This window comes from Lolium perenne, chromosome 4 (genome assembly GCF_019359855.2).
Source record: "Lolium perenne isolate Kyuss_39 chromosome 4, Kyuss_2.0, whole genome shotgun sequence".
NCBI classification, from domain to species: domain Eukaryota; kingdom Viridiplantae; phylum Streptophyta; class Magnoliopsida; order Poales; family Poaceae; genus Lolium; species Lolium perenne.
Window position 1 is genome coordinate 368213465 of NC_067247.2, and position 12870 is coordinate 368226334.

Here is a 12870-nt window from a genome sequence, read left to right on the forward strand (position 1 = left end):
GATGAATCAGGGCAAAACATGTGAAGAGAATTATTAGTGAAGGTTGATTAATTGGGGCTGGGAACCCCACTGCCAGCTCTTTTTGCAAAATTATTGGATAAGCGGATGAAGCCACTAGTCCATTGGTGAGAGTCTGCCCAACAAGATTGAAAGATAAAACACCACATACTTCCTCATGAGCTATAAAACATTGACACAAATAAGAGATAATAAATTTTGAATTGTTTAAAGGTAGGACATGAAGTATTTACTTGGAATGGCAGAGAAATACCACATAGCAGGTAGTTATGGTGGACACACATGACATAGGTTTTGGCTCAAGGATTTGGATGCACGAGAAGCATTCCCTCTCAGTACAAGGCTTTGGCTAGCAAGGTTGTTTGAAGCAAATACAAGTATGAACCGGTACATCAAAACTCACATAAGAACATATTGCAAGCATTAAAATACTCTACACTGTCTTCCTTGTTGCTCAAACACTTTTACCAGAAAATATCTAGACCTTAGAGAGACCAATCATGCAAACCAATTTCAACAAGCTCTACGGTAGTTCTCCACTAATAGGTTTAAACTACATGATGCAAGAACTTAATCATGGTCTACTTGATAGCTCAAAACAATTGCCAAGTATCAAATTATCCAAGACAATATGAAGCATTTTCTGTTTCCAACCAAATAACAATAAGTGCAAAAACTTTTGCCATTGAACATTAAAAGTAAAAGCGAAGAACACTAGTGTTCATATGAAAAAAGCGGAGCGTGTCTCTCTCCCACACAAGGATTGGTAGGATCCGAATTTATTCAAACACAAACAAAAATAAAAGCACACAGACGCTCCAAGTAAAGCACATAAGATGTGACCGAATAAAAATATAGTTTCAATAGAAGTGACCTGATAAGTTGTTGATGAAGAAGGGGATGCCTTGGGAATCCCCAAGCTTAGACGCTTGAGTCTTCTTGAAATATGCAGGGATGAACCACGGGAGGATCCCCAAGCTTAGAATTTTCACTCTTCTTGATCATATATCATCCTCCTCTCTTGACCCTTGAAAACTTCCTTCACACCAAACTTCTCATAAACTTCATTAGAGGGGTTAGTACTAAAAAAACTTTAATTCACCTTAGTCTTGTAGTGACACATTGCAAGAACTCAATAAAACATTAGCTACAGCCCTCTACGTCTAGAAAGCCTTGCTTAAAGTCCACAAGAGACAATGCAAAAAACAGAGACAGAATCTGCCAAAACAGAACAGCCAGTAAAGAAGAATTTTTATGAGGTACTTCCGTTGCTCAAATCATAAAACACAAACTAATGAAAGTTGCGTTCATATCTGAGGAACACACAGAAAAATTGGCAGATTTTTCTGAGTTACCTACAGAGAACCCTGCTCAAATTTGTGACAGATAGAAATCTGTTTCTGCGCAGAAATCCAAACTTAGTATCAACCTTCTATTAGAGACTTTACTTGGCACAACATTGCAATAAAATAAAGATAAGGAGAGGTTGCTACAGTAGTAACAACTTCCAAGACACAACAAAATAGTAGCAAAATAAAGACATGGGTTATCTCCCAAGAAGTGCTTTCTTTATAGCCATTAAGATCAGTTCAGCAAATTTAATGATGCTCACATAAGGAATAAGAGTTGAAGCAAAAAAGAGAGCATCAAAAAGCAAGTCCAAAACACATTTAAGTCTAACCCACTTCCTATGCGTAGGAATCTTGTACACAAATAAATTCATGAAGAACAAAGTGACAAGCATAGGAAGATAAAACAAGAGTATCTTCAAAAGTTTCAGCATATAGAGAGGTGTTTTACTACCGTGCAGATTTCTACAACCATATTTTCCTCTCTCATAATAATATTCTGTAGCTTCATGAGCAAACTCAACAATATAACTATCACATAAAGCATGCTTTTCATGATCTACAAACACATAATTTTCATCAAACCCAAAAATAGTGGGATTAAAACTTTCAATCCCACTTTTATCAATAATATAACAAGATGATTGATCAATCTCAAGAGATATGGGACTCCTAGATAAAGTCAAGACTTCTCCAATCCCATTTTTATTAGTAGTACAATTAATATTATCAAGTAACTGATACGTCTCAAACGTATCTATAATTTCTTATGTTCCATGCTACTTTTATGATGATACTCACATGTTTCATACACACTTTATGTCATATTTATGCATTTTACGGCACTAACCTATTGATAAGATGCCGAAGAGCCAGTTGCTGTTTTCTGCTATTTTTGGTTTCAGAAAACCTACAAAGGAAATATTCTCGGAATTGGACGAAATCAACGCCCAGAGTCTTATTTTTCCACGAAGCTTCCAGAAGACCGAAGGAGATACGAAGTGGGGCCACGAGGTGGCGCCACACTAAGGCGGCGTGGCCAAGGAGGGGACCGCGCCGCCCTGTTGTGTGAGGCCCTCGTGTCGCCCCTAAACCTACCCTTTCACCTATAAAAAGTCTTCGTCGAGAAAACCCCAGTACCGAGAGCCACGATACGGAAAACCTTCCAGAGACGCCGCCGCCGCCAATCCCATCTCGGGGGATTCAGGAGATCGCCTTCGGCACCCTGCCGGAGAGGGGAATCATCTCCCGGAGGACTCTTCATCGCCATGATCGCCTCCGGAGTGATGTGTGAGTAGTTCACCCCTGGACTATGGGTCCATAGCAGTAGCTAGATGGTTGTCTTCTCCTCATGTGCTATCATTGTTCGATCTTGTGAGCTTCCTAACATGATCAAGATCATCTATTTGTAATGCTACATGTTGCGTTTGTTGGGATCCGATGAATATGGAATACTATGTTATGTTGATTATCAATCTATCATCTATGTGTTGTTTATGATCTTGCATGCTCTCCGTTGCTAGTAGAGGCTCTGGCCAAGTTGATACTTGTAACTCCAAGAGGGAGTATTTATGCTCGTTAGTGGGTTGATGCCTCCATTTAACCTGGGACAGTGACAGAAAGTTCTAAGGTTGTGGATGTGCTGTTGCCACTAGGGATAAAACATCAATGCTTTGTCTAAGGATATTTGTGTTGATTACATTACGTACTATACTTAATGCAATTGTCTGTTGTTTGCAACTTAATACTGGAAGGGGTGCGGATGCTAACCCGAAGGTGGACTTTTTAGGCAGAGATGCATGTTGGATAGCGGTCTATGTACTTTGTCGTAATGCCCAATTGAATTTCACACTACTCATCATAATATGTATGTGCATTGTTATGCCCTCTTTATTTGTCAATTGCCCAACTGTAATTTGTTCACCCAACATGCTATTTCTTATTGGAGAGACACCACTAGTGAACTGTGGACCCCGGTCCATTCTTTACATCAAATACAATCCACTGCAATACTCGTTCTTTACTGTTCTTTGCAAACATCATCTTCCACACTATACATCTAATCCTTTGTTACAGCAAGCCGGTGAGATTGACAACCTCACTGTTACGTTGGGGCAAAGTACTTTGATTGTGTTGTGCAGGTTCCACGTTGGCGCCGGAATCCCTGGTGTTGCGCCGCACTACACTCCGCCACCATCAACCTTCACGTGCTTCTTGGCTCCTACTGGTTCGATAACCTTGGTTTCTTACTGAGGGAAAACTTACTGTTGTACGCATCATACCTTCCTCTTGGGGTTCCCAACGGACGTGTACTTCACGTGTATCAAGCAACGTTGTCTGGCGCCGTTGCCGGGGAACGAAGAAAAGCTACACCACAGAGAATTCTACCTCCCACGTCAACCACGCGCCAGTTGTGGACAGCAAGCTATTTTTTGGCGCCGTTGCCGGGGAGGTAAGGTAAAAGGTATTCACATCCTCCGACTACTAAGCTATTTCCTAGCACTGTTGCCGGTGTGTGAGTGCTCGAAGCTATTTCCTTTAGATCCTGCAATTGCATCTTTTTGTTTCTTGTTCACTAGTTAGGCATAATGGAAAATAACAGTGAGCTTTTTAATCTATTTCCTGAGTTAAGGCATAAATTGTGTGATGCGAAAATTAAAAAACCTATGCAACCTTATTTGCATGCTAGTAGCAATGTTATTAGTATGAACACCATTGTTGATAATGCTATGGAAGAATTTAAGCTTGGGGAAGCTGGTTTTGATGAGCATGATATTTTTAGTCCCCCAAGCATGGAGGAGAAAATTTACTTTGATGATACTTTACCCCCTATATATGATGATTACAATGATGACTATCATCCACCTACTATTGAGGAGAAAATTAATTATGAATATACTATGCCTCCTATATTTGATGATTATGGTGATAATGATAGCTACTTTGTTGAATTTGCTCCCACTACAATTAATAAGAATGACTATGCTTATGTTGGGAGTAGTAATTATTTTATGCATGAGACTCATGATAAGAACGCTTTATGTGATAGTTATATTGTTGAGTTTGTTCATGATGCTACTGAAAGTTATTATGAGAGAGGGAAACATGGTTATATGCATCTTAATAATATTAAGTTTCCCCTCTTTATGTTGAGAATCTTGAAGTTACTCGTGTTTTGTCTTCCTATGCTTGTCACTTTGCTATTCATGAATTTGTTTATTTACAAGATTCCTTTTCATAGGAAGTGGGTTAGACTTAAATTTGTTTCATACTTGATTTTTGATGCTCTCTTTTGCTTCAACTCTTATTTCTTGCGAGTGCATCATTAAAATTGCTGAGCCCATCTTAATGGCTATAAAGAAAGCACTTCTTGGGAGATAACCCATGTTTTTATTTTGCTACTGTTTTGTTCTGTCTTGGAAGTTGTTACTACTGTAGCAACCTCTCCTTATCTTTGTTTTATTGCATTGTTGTACCAAGTAAAGTCTTTGATAGTAAGGTTGATACTAGATTTGGATTACTCCGCAGAAACAGACTTCTTGCTGTCACAAATTTGAGTAGTATTCTCTGTAGGTAACTCAGAAATATCTGCCAATTTACGTGCGTGATCCACAGATACGTACGCAACTTTCATTCAATTTGAGAATTTTCATCTGAGCAAGTTAAGTTCCCCAGAAAAATTCGTCTTTACGGACTGTTCTGTTTTGACAGATTCTGTCTTTTATTTCGCATTGCCTGTTTTGCTATGTTTGATGGATTTCTTTATTCCATTAACTTTCAGTAGTTTTGGGCAATGTCCAGAAGTGTTAAGAATGATTGTGTCACCTCTGAACATGTGAATTTTTGATTATGTACTAACCCTCTAATGAGTTTGTTTTGAGTTTGGTGTGGAGGAAGTTTTCAAGGGTCAAGAGAGGAGGATGATACAATATGATCAAGAAGAGTGAAAAATCTAAGCTTGGGGATGCCCCCGTGGTTCATCCCTGCATATTTCAAGAAGACTCAAGCATCTAAACTTGGGGATGCCCAAGGCATCCCCTTCTTCATCGACAACTTATCAGGTCACCTCTAGTGAAACTATATTTTTATTCCGTCACATCTTATGTGCTTTACTTGGAGTGTCTGTGTGCTTTTATTTTCGTTTTGTTATCTTAGTTCTCTGAATAAATTCATGCTTGTGTGGGATAGAGACACGCTCCCCTCGTTCATATGAACACTGGTGTTCTTAGCTTTATTCTTAATGTTCATGGCAAGGTCGAAACTGCTTCGTTAATTGTTATTTGGTTGGAAACGGAAAATGCTACATGTGGTAAATGGTATAATATTTTGAATAATTTGATACTTGGCAAATGTTGTGCTCATATATATCATGTTTAAGCTCTTGCATCATACTTTGCACCTATTTAATGAAGAACTACATAGAGCTTGTTAAAATTTGGTTTGCATGATTGGTTTCTCTAGAGTCTAGATATTTTCTGGTGAGGTGTTTGAACAACAAGGAAGACAATGTAGAGTCTTATAATTCTTGCAATATGTTCTTATGTAAGTTTTGTTGTACCGGTTCATACTTGTGTTTGCTTCAAACAACCTTGCTAGCCTAAGCCTTGTATTGAGAGGGAATACTTCTCGGGCATCCAAAATCCTTGAGCCAAAAACTATGCCATTTGTGTCCACCATACCTACCTACCACATGGTATTTCTCCGCCATTCCAAAGTAAATTACTTGAGTGCTACCTTTAAAATTCTATTCTTTGTCTTTGCAATATATAGCTCATGGGAAAATAGCTTAAAAACTATTGTGGTATTGAATATGTACTTATGTATCTTATTTCTTAATAAGTTGCTTGTTGAGCGGTAACCATGTTTCTGGGGACGCCATCAACTATTACCTTTGTTGAATATCATGTGAGTTGATATGCATGTTCGTCTTGTCTGAAGTAAGGGTGATTTATCATGATGAATGGTTTGAGTATGCATATTGTTAGAGAAGAACATTGGGCCGCTAACTAAAGCCATGAACCATGGTGGAAGTTTCAGATTGGACACTAATCCTCAATCTCTTATGAGAATATTATTTGTTGTTGAATGCTTATGCATTAAAGAGGAGTCCATTATCTGTTTTCTATGTTGTCCCGGTATGGATGTCCTTAGTTGAGATCTATCAAAAATGAGAAATCAAATGCGATCTATCTCCTTGGACCTTTGTATAGGCGGCATAGAGGTACCCCTTTGTGACACTTGGTTGAAACATATGTTATGCAATGATAATCCATGTAAATCCAAGCTAATTAGCACAAGGTGCGAGCACTATTGGTATCCTATGCATGAGGCTTGCTACTTATAGGATGTCTTATGCATAACACATATGAATTATTACTACCGTTGACAAAATTGTTTCTATGTTTTCAAAATAAAAGCTCTAGCACAAAAATAGTAATCCATGCTTCCCTCTGCGAAGGGCCTTTCTTTTACTTTATGTTGAGTCAGTTCACCTACTTCTTTCTATCTTAGAAGCAAACACTTGTGTCAACTGTGTGCATTGATTCCTACATACTTGCTTATTTGCATTCATCATATTACTTTGTGTTGACAATTATCCATGAGATATCATGTTCAAGTTGAAAGCAACTGCTGAAACTTATATCTTCCTTTGTGTTGCTTCAAAACTTTCTACTAAGAATTTATTGCTTTATGAGTTAACTCCTATGCAAGTCTTATTGATGCTTGTCTTGAAAGTACTATTCATGAAAAGTCTTCGCTATATGATTCAGTTGTTTAATCATTGTCTTTACCATTGCTTCGAATCACTTCATTCATCTCATATGCTTTACAATAGTATTGATCAAGATTATTATAGCATGTCACTTCAGAAATTATCCTTGTTATCGTTTACCTACTCGAGGGCGAGTAGGAACTAAGCTTGGGGATGCTTGATACGTCTCAAACGTATCTATAATTTCTTATGTTCCATGCTACTTTTATGATGACACTCACATGTTTTATACACACTTTATGTCATATTTATGCATTTTCCGGCACTAACCTATTGACAAGATGCCGAAGAGCCGATTCTTTGTTTCTGTTTTTTGGTTTCAGAAATCCTACAAAGGAAATATTCTCCGAATTGGACGAAATCAACGCCCAGGGTCTTATTTTTCCACGAAGCTTCCAGAAGACCGAAGGAGATACGAAGTGGGGCCACGAGGTGGCGCCACACTAAGGCGGCGCGGCCAAGGAGGGGCCCGCGCCGCCCTGTTGTGTGGGGCCCTCGTGTCGCCCCTAAACCTACCCTTCTGCCTATAAAAAGTCTTCGTCGAGAAAACCCTAGTACCGAGAGCCACGATACGGAAAACCTTCCAGAGACGCCGCCGCCGCCAATCCCATCTCGGGGGATTCAGGAGATCGCCTCCAGCACCCTGCTGGAGAGGGGAATCATCTCCCGGAGGACTCTTCATAGCCATGATCGCCTCCGGAGTGATGTGTGAGTAGTTCACCCCTAGACTATGGGTCCATAGCAGTAGCTAGATGGTTGTCTTCTCCTCATGTGCTATCATTGTTCGATCTTGTGAGCTGCCTAACATGATCAAGATCATCTATTTGTAATGCTACATGTTGCGTTTGTTGGGATCCGATGAATATGGAATACTATGTTATGTTGATTATCAATCTATCATCTATGTGTTATTTATGATCTTGCATGCTCTCCGTTGCTAGTAGAGGCCCTGGCCAAGTTGATACTTGTAACTCCAAGAGGGAGTATTTATGCTCAATAGTGGGTTCATGCATCCATTTAACCAAGGACAGTGACAGAAAGTTCTAAGGTTGTGGATGTGCTGTTGCCACTAGGGATAAAACATCAATGCTTTGTCTAAGGATATTTGTGTTGATTACATTACGTACCATACTTAATGCAATTGTCTGTTGTTTGCAACTTAATACTGGAAGGGGTGCGGATGCTAACCCGAAGGTGGACTTTTTAGGCATAGATGCATGCTGGATAGCGGTCTATGTACTTTGTCGTAATGCCCAATTGAATTTCACACTACTCATCATAATATGTATGTGCATTATTATGCCCTCTTTATTTGTCATTTGCCCAACTGTAATTTGTTCACCCAACATGCTATTTCTTATTGGAGAGACACCACTAGTGAACTGTGGACCCCGGTCCATTCTTTACATCGAATACAATCCACTGCAATACTCGTTCTTTATTGTTTTTTGCAAACATCATCTTCCACACTATACATCTAATCCTTTGTTACAGCAAGCCGGTGAGATTGACAACCTCACTATTACGTTGGGGCAAAGTACTTTGATTGTGTTGTGCAGGTTCCACGTTGGCGCCGGAATCCCTGGTGTTGCGCCGCACTACACTCCGCCACCATCAACCTTCACGTGTTTCTTGGCTCCTACTGGTTCGATAACCTTGGTTTCTTACTGAGGGAAAACTTACTGCTGTACGCATCATACCTTCCTCTTGGGGTTCCCAACGGACGTGTACTTCACGCGTATCAGTAACATAGGACCATCATCTAGAGCTTTATCATAAACATTTGCTACGCAAAACTCTTTAGTACCATGCATTTCGACATCAGGCACAAACAAAGCATTATCATAATATTTATCAAAATAGCATGGATTATCATAAATAATAGTAGCATAATTATTCTCACAAGTTTTGCTTATAGGTAATATTTCAAGAGAATCCAGAGGAACATAACATTCATCCTTCTTTGGTAAGCATGGAGGACAATCAAATAGTGTAAGAGATAAAGAGTTACTCTCATTAGAAGGTTGGCATGGGTAGCTAATCCATTCTTCCTCCTTTTGTTCATCACTCTCCTCTTCTTTTTCATCCAATGAGCTTTCAGGTTCATCAATTTCCTCTTCTTTTTCATCCAATGAGCTTTCAGGTTCATCAATTTCTTCTTCCACAGGTTCCTGCAAATTGTGAGTGCATTCTTGTGCATTAATGAGTCTCTCTTTATAATCAATGAATAAGGATTATCAGTGTAACTTTCTATGCAAAAATTAAGGATAGAAGAGACATAATCTTTAAGGTCCTTACAAACAACACAAGTTTCATAAATTTTAGCCATGAAGGATTCTATCTCAGAGGCTCCCATAAATAAGACAAATTGTTCTACCTCTTCGAACCCAAAATGAATATAGCTATTCCAATTATAGTTCTTAATTAAAGCTTCTTCACTAAAGCAACATTGGAATTTAAGATGTTTAGTATCCTGTTGAGAGCAACAGTTTATATCATGGCGTTTAAGCAAGATTTTAGCAATTGTATTCAATTTTTCTATCACAACACTCATGACTTTACCCGTTCTTGATTCTCTATAATTATTATATAATTCTATAAGCTCCAAATAGGTTGTGGGTTCTCCCATAACAACAGTTTTTAATTTTTAGGTTTTTCAATTTTTTATGGATTTTCGGGTATATAATAAAACAAGACAAAAACAAACTAAGCAAAAGTAAACTAAGAAAAATAATACTAGACAGAAATAAACTAAGCACAAATAAACTAGACAAAAGTAAACTAAGCAAAACAAAATAAAGAACGCAAATTTATTGATTCGACACAAGGGGAGGTAAAGAATACTTATAAGCCTTAACAACTGAGTTGTCAATTCAGCTGCACCTGGAAAAGCACTAGTAACAGGGGTGATGTGAAAGCAGCAGTAATATGAGAGCAATAGTAACAGTAACGCAGCAGCAGTAACAGTAACACAAAGGTGATGGCACCAGAAAATAGTTGATACTACTTCCAATGTCATGTAGAAACGAGTATATGATGATGAGAGATGGATCGGGGTTCCCAGCTATCTACACTAGTGGTAACTCTCCAATAACAAGTGACAAGTGTTTGGTGAACAAATTACAGTTGGACAATTGATAGGATTGAAATAGCATTAAGACAGAACATCAAGATTATTAATCATGTAGGCATGTTTTCCATATATAGTCATACGTGCTCGCAATGAGAAACTTGCATAACATCTTTTGTCCTACCAGCCGGTGGCAGTCGGGCCTTAAGGGAATCTACTGGCGATTAAGGTACTCCTTTTAATAGAGCACCGGAGCAAAGCATTAACACTTGGTGAAAACATGTGATCCTCATATCACAGCCTTCCCCTCCGGTTGTCCCAATTTCTGTCACTTTGGGGCCTCGGGTTCCGGACAGCAATATGTGCAAACAACTTGTAGATACAATCTAAGCAATAATTATAGAGCTTAAATCTAAGATCATGCCACTCGTGCACTAGTGACAAGCATTAAACACAACAAGATTGCAGCAACAATAACTTCACAAACTTTATAGATAGACTAATCATAATGTAACAATCCATCGGATTCCAACAAACACAACACCGATTACATCAGATGGATCTCAATCATGTAAGGCAGCTCATGAGATCATTGTATTGAAGTACATGGGATAGAGAGTACCAACTAGCTACTGCTAGAACCCGTAGTTCATGGGGGAACTACTCACGGAGCATGATGGCGGCGGTGGCGTCGATGGAGATGGCTTCCGGGGGCACTTCCCGTCCCGGCGGCGTGCCGGAACAGAGATTCTGTCCCCCGAATTGGAGTTTCGCGATGGCGGCGGCGCCCCTGGAGTCTTTCTGGAGTTTCGTCAATTCGTATCGCGTTTTTAGGTCGAAAGGGGTCTTATAGGCGAAAAGGCGGCGCAAGGAGGTGCCTGGGGCCTCCTCATCATAGGCTGGCGCGGCCAGGCCTAGGCCCGCGCCGCCTTATGGTGTGGTGGCTCCCTGGCCCGTCTCCGACTCCCCTTCGGTGTTTTGGAGCCTTCCGGGAAAAATAAGATATTCGGTCTTCGTTTCGTCGAATTCCGAGAATATTGCCCGACCAGCCTTTCTGGAACCAAAAACAACAGAAAACAGGAACTGTCACTTCGGCATCTTGTTAATAGGTTAGTTCCGGAAAACGCATAAAAACATTATGAAGTGTGAGCAAAACATGTAGTTATTGCCATAAAACAAGCATGGAACATCAGAAATTATAGATACGTTGGAGACGTATCAGTGACCACGTGAGGGCCGCATAGGTGCATGTATAACACCTCCCAAAGATGACGGGAGGTCCTATGTACACCTAGGCAAAGTTCGGGCTGAGTCGGGCTACGGGCCGGGCTTAAAAAAGCCCGCGGGTAAAAAGTTAGGCTCGAGCCCGGCCCTTAGCCGACCGTCGGGCCTGTAATTTAAGCCCTAACCCGGCCCGAACGAGCAAAAAACAAGGCCTGACCCGAGAAGCCCAGCCCGATCAGGCTAAAATGCGCAAAAATGAAGGCCCGTGCCCGGCCCAACCTGACATTCGGGCACAGATTTTAGGCCCGAGCCCAGCCCGAAGTGCAAGCCCGACCCAGCCCGGCCCGGGTTTTCAGGCCGGGCTACCCATGCCCAGCTGTAGTCCTATGCCTTGACCTGGTGTCCTGGTGGGCGGCTTGGAAGTGTCGCACACCCAAACGGTGATCTTGGGTCGGCCCATTTTACTTGTTTCATTTTTTTCCTGATTTTTCTTAAATTAATTTTTGAAATTATATTTGAAAAATAGTTTTTAATATGAATATGTTCAAAATCTGAAAAATCTCCAAAATTGAGTATTCAAAAAAATTGAATTTTTAAAATTTGGTAAAATTTAAAAAAAAATTAAAATGAACATTTTTAATTTGAACACATTTTTAAATGAACATTTTTAATTTAAACAAATTGAAAAGTTGTATTTTTTAGTAAACTAGTCATTTTTTAGTTTAGTTTTTTTTTTGAATAATTTAAATTTTTTGATACTTTCCAAATCTAAAAAATAAAATGAAACAAAAATAAATAGAAAAAAGAACAAAAGAAAACAAAAACTAAAAAAAAATAGGGAAAAATAAACAGGAAAAGAAAAGAAAAAAATGAAAAAAGAGGAAGCCTGCACCTAACTGGGCTGGCCCGTACCACGCGCATGGTGTGTTGTGAACGACACACCAACCTTGTCGGTATATAGGGTTTGCCAAAGACGACCACCAAGTCGCTGCAAAGAGGTATCAAGCTGGATTGGCTTGTCAGTGTTGGTGTGGTTTGGTTCTTACGCTAGCTTGTGGGGCTAGGTCCAGCTCTTTCCCTCTCTTCTCTTCTCTTTTATTTTTCTTATCTCTTTTTCTATTTTTAATTTCTAAGGTAATTTGAATGATTTCAAATTTGTGAATCCCCTGAAATTCATATAAGATATTACCTAGGACATGGTTAGCTCTTAAGAAAATTTTGATGTGTATTTATGCTTTTGTATTTTAAATATAGCTAGTACTACAAATGGTATCTTAATAGAAATAGTTTACAAATTTCAACAATTTTGAGTTCAAATAACTTTTTGAAACCATGGATAATTGCTGAGTGATATGTAGAGGTTTTGTTTTACATTAAAGTGTAACAACGTGATTTCTAAGGTTTGGAACGAGTACTTGGCTTCTTCTTTGGGAATG